The 5,000-nt window shown below is 50.7% G+C and overlaps 1 non-coding gene across 1 annotated transcript in view; it reads left to right on the top strand.

The window, feature by feature from the left end:
* The first annotated feature begins 4,399 nt into the window (after positions 1-4,399).
* Positions 4,400-5,000, top strand: part of LOC126444156 (small subunit ribosomal RNA) — a 1,909-nt gene continuing 1,308 nt past the window's right edge. The window contains exon 1 of the ribosomal RNA XR_007582459.1: positions 4,400-5,000. This exon is cut by the window's right edge and continues 1,308 nt beyond it. This is a non-coding gene — a ribosomal RNA (small subunit ribosomal RNA).

Raw genomic sequence — 5,000 nt, 5'->3', positions numbered from 1 at the left:
ATCATTAGCCACACACTGGGGGAAACGGCCGACAGGGGCGGCAACATAGTGGAGCCGCAGTGTCACTAATGTACAGAGATAGAACAGTTTCGACTGGAACCAGAGTAACCGTATACACGGCACTGATTAGTAATAGATGCAGAGCCATCAGAATACAGATAATATATACAACCGTCCCTATACATGCTGAAAGACTCTGCACACAATGAGAACCACACGTCAGCCAGACACTATCACACACTACTCTCTGCCTCTAACAGGCACACACACAATATCTAACCACCAGCATGGAAGAACATCCGGTGCATCCTCTCCGCCACATTACACAATCCACACTATCATAACCAGACCGGGAGGTCCACCCAGAAAACAGAATATCCCACCCTTCCGACATCCGCCATTGCTCAGCTAAGCCACGAACACCCACACATGTCCTACACAGGGGTGCACCCAACATCACAATACTGCCTCCTGTCACAGTACACAAACAATGGCAGGAATGAAAGACACAGATCTGCCACAACCTTGGAATCGGAGCGCCGCCTGTCATGAGCCACAAGTGCATCCTGACGTGACAAATCGGATGATCCCGCAGGCATGCACTTACGATAATCACTATCAACGAACCTGCCGCCCCCTCCCCCCCCAAAATACACCTTTCCCTACAACGTGTACCTTAACCTAAGCTATATTGTACCTTAACCTAAGCGATATTGTACCTTAACCTAAGGTATATCGTACCTTAACCTAACCTACATTGCGCCTTCACCTAACCTACGTTGTACCTTAACCTAACCTACGTTGTACCTTAACCTAACCTACGTTGTACCTTAACCTAACCTACGTTGTACCTTAACCTAACCTACGTTGTACCTTAACCTAACCTACGTTGTACCTTAACCTAACCTACGTTGTACCTTAACCTAACCTACGTTGTACCTTAACCTAACCTACGTTGTACCTTAACCTAACCTACGTTGTGCCTTAACCTAACCTACGTTGTGCCTTAACCTAACCTACGTTGTGCCTTAACCTAACCTACGTTGTGCCTTAACCTAACCTACGTTGTGCCTTAACCTAACCTACGTTGTGCCTTAACCTAACCTACGTTGTGCCTTAACCTAACCTATGTTGTGCCTTAACCTAACCTATGTTGTGCCTTAACCTAACCTATGTTGTGCCTTAACCTAACCTATGTTGTGCCTTAACCTAACCTATGTTGTGCCTTAACCTAACCTATGTTGTGCCTTAACCTAACCTATGTTGTGCCTTAACCTAACCTATGTTGTGCCTTAACCTAACCTATGTTGTGCCTTAACCTAACCTATGTTGTGCCTTAACCTAACCTATGTTGTGCCTTAACCTAACCTATGTTGTGCCTTAACCTAACCTATGTTGTGCCTTAACCTAACCTACGTTGTGCCTTAACCTAACCTACGTTGTGCCTTAACCTAACCTACGTTGTGCCTTAACCTAACCTACGTTGTGCCTTAACCTAACCTACGTTGTGCCTTAACCTAACCTACGTTGTGCCTTAACCTAACCTACGTTGTGCCTTAACCTAACCTACGTTGTGCCTTAACCTAACCTACGTTGTGCCTTAACCTAACCTACGTTGTGCCTTAACCTAACCTATGTTGTGCCTTAACCTAACCTATGTTGTGCCTTAACCTAACCTATGTTGTGCCTTAACCTAACCTATGTTGTGCCTTAACCTAACCTATGTTGTGCCTTAACCTAACCTATGTTGTGCCTTAACCTAACCTATGTTGTGCCTTAACCTAACCTATGTTGTGCCTTAACCTAACCTATGTTGTGCCTTAACCTAACCTATGTTGTGCCTTAACCTAACCTATGTTGTGCCTTAACCTAACCTATGTTGTGCCTTAACCTAACCTACGTTGTGCCTTAACCTAACCTACGTTGTGCCTTAACCTAACCCATATTGTACCTTAACCTAACCCATATTGTACCTTAACCTAACCCATATTGTACCTTAACCTAACCCATATTGTACCTTAACCTAACCCATATTGTACCTTAACGTAACCTAATTTGTGCCTTAACGTAACCTAATTTGTGCCTTAACGTAACCTAATTTGTGCCTTAACGTAACCTAATTTGTGCCTTAACGTAACCTAATTTGTGCCTTAACGTAACCTAATTTGTGCCTTAACGTAACCTAATTTGTGCCTTAACGTAACCTAATTTGTGCCTTAACGTAACCTAATTTGTGCCTTAACGTAACCTAATTTGTGCCTTAACGTAACCTAATTTGTGCCTTAACGTAACCTAATTTGTGCCTTAACGTAACCTAATTTGTGCCTTAACGTAACCTAATTTGTGCCTTAACGTAACCTAATTTGTGCCTTAACGTAACCTAATTTGTGCCTTAACGTAACCTAATTTGTGCCTTAACGTAACCTAATTTGTGCCTTAACGTAACCCATGTTGTGCCTTAACGTAACCCATGTTGTGCCTTAACGTAACCCAATTTGTGCCTTAACGTAACCCATGTTGTGCCTTAACCTAACCTATATTGTGCCTCAACCTAACCTATATTGCGCCTTAACCTGACGCACGTTGTCGCTGAACCTGCTCTGTAATTGTTATGCAACTCGTTAAATTAGTGTAGTGTTGCCTAACCGCAACCCTCGCAATATAGTTCGCTATTCGCACTGCCCGGTCCCCTGTGTATCGCGTCATGTTAAACACCTTGCAGGTGTTGCTGACTTTCCACATGCTCCTGCTATACACTGTAATGTGGATAGCAGCAGGACGTACATGCCCCCCCCCCTTCCCCCCTGCCTTCGCAAGCTGGTCGTTGAGAAGTTTGCATGTTCAATGCCCTTCGCATGCCGACGTACTCAGCCTACGTTGTGGTACGGCCTGTCACCTGTCCGCCGATGTACGCAAAACCCACAAACTGTACTGCACATTGGTCCGTATGTACTGAATGATACATCGTGGCACATGTGTGACCGTACGACGACTGCGCCTAGCAACGGCAGACCATACAGTCCAAATATTGTGCACACAGCTACGTGTCGTCTCCCTATAAGAGCTGGATTGCAGTGTGGTACGCCATTCAGACGTGTGGGAGGAACGGACGCCCTGGATGGCGATCAGCATGAGCAGTCTGTTGATGTAGTGGAGCGTGTATTCGGACGTAGTCGTCTCTTCTCACACACCGTGATAGCATGTTGCACCGCGTTCCACATCTCCGACATCCTGCAGAGGCCGGCTGACAGTCGTTCGCGCAATGGACACCGCATACGTACGGGGGCTACCTTCCACGTGTTCTCGAGGCGTGCACATGTTGTTGCGTCTATGTGGGCAGACGTAGTGTGTTGTGACACCTGACACAGGCATGCAATACTCGTTGCAAATGGCGATGGACGTCTACGTTTGCTGGTGACGTTACGCAAATGAACAACAGGTAACCCGTTGTGGTGCGGTTGTTCTCGCTAGAGGTGAATCAGTGTTGGCGACGATCGGTCGAGCTATTAACCGGTTGTTTCAGGGATACCCACCATGCCCACGAACGTGAAAGGGGACCCACCATGCCCACGAACGCGAAAGGGGATCTGGGTGTGAGGCGATACGCGGCGGTGGCTGGGTGGGACCGTCCCCGGCCGGTGAGGGGGGGCCGCCCGGCGTGCTGGCAGCGCGGTGCGTGGGCGCACGCGCTACAGCCGGCTGGTGGGGGCGGCCAGTGGCAGGCGCGCCGGCCGACGGACGCGGCAGGCGGCGCAGCTGCGCGCCGGCGCCCCCTGCTCGCGGCGCCTTGCGGCCAAAGTAGGTCCTCGCGGGCCCGGTGCGAAGCGCGGTGGCCATCTGCAGTGTGCTGGTCCGATTGAGGACTGTGTGCGCTGAGGATGCGCCGCCGCCCGGCGCTCGGCGCCGCGACGCCGTCTGCTGCTCGGTCGCCCCAGCGGTTCTCGCAGGTGGTTTGTATCGCAGCTGTGCGGACGTGTTGGCGCGTGCGCTGTGCTGGGAGAGTTCGCTTCGGCACCCAAGTGGGGCTTTTGTCCTTCTGTGGCGCTGGCGTTGGAGCTGCCGGTCACCGTAGGTGGCGCGTGTTGTCTCCCGCCGGCAATGCCACGACAGCACGCTCCCGGGCCTCTGTCGGCAGCGGCAAGCTCAGTTGGGAGCACGGGTGGTCGCACCTAAAGCGTCTACTCGCCTAACTCCGGGCGATTGCGCCTCTCTCGAACCCGACCAAGTACTTAGGACGGCGCTGCGCGCCGCCGGGACCTGAGAGGGTTTCGAGGTGTGTTGTGCAGGGGAGCTCAGCCTCCTCCTGTTTGCAGAATAATTGAGCGGACGCTTGCGTGTTCGCGCGGGCCCCCGGGACACACTCCCGGGCGGCCGGCTGCTCAGCTCTAGTTGACGCAGCTCCCTGGTTGATCCTGCCAGTAGTCATATGCTTGTCTCAAAGATTAAGCCATGCATGTCTCAGTACAAGCCGCATTAAGGTGAAACCGCGAATGGCTCATTAAATCAGTTATGGTTCCTTAGATCGTACCCACGTTACTTGGATAACTGTGGTAATTCTAGAGCTAATACATGCAAACAGAGTCCCGACCAGAGATGGAAGGGACGCTTTTATTAGATCAAAACCAATCGGTCGGCTCGTCCGGTCCGTTTGCCTTGGTGACTCTGAATAACTTTGGGCTGATCGCACGGTCCTCGTACCGGCGACGCATCTTTCAAATGTCTGCCTTATCAACTGTCGATGGTAGGTTCTGCGCCTACCATGGTTGTAACGGGTAACGGGGAATCAGGGTTCGATTCCGGAGAGGGAGCCTGAGAAACGGCTACCACATCCAAGGAAGGCAGCAGGCGCGCAAATTACCCACTCCCGGCACGGGGAGGTAGTGACGAAAAATAACGATACGGGACTCATCCGAGGCCCCGTAATCGGAATGAGTACACTTTAAATCCTTTAACGAGTATCTATTGGAGGGCAAGTCTGGTGCCAGCAGCCGCGGTAATTC

The sequence above is a fragment of the Schistocerca serialis genome, unplaced genomic scaffold, assembly GCF_023864345.2.
Source record: "Schistocerca serialis cubense isolate TAMUIC-IGC-003099 unplaced genomic scaffold, iqSchSeri2.2 HiC_scaffold_235, whole genome shotgun sequence".
NCBI lineage: Eukaryota > Metazoa > Arthropoda > Insecta > Orthoptera > Acrididae > Schistocerca > Schistocerca serialis.
This window is presented reverse-complemented; position numbering and strand designations above follow the sequence as displayed.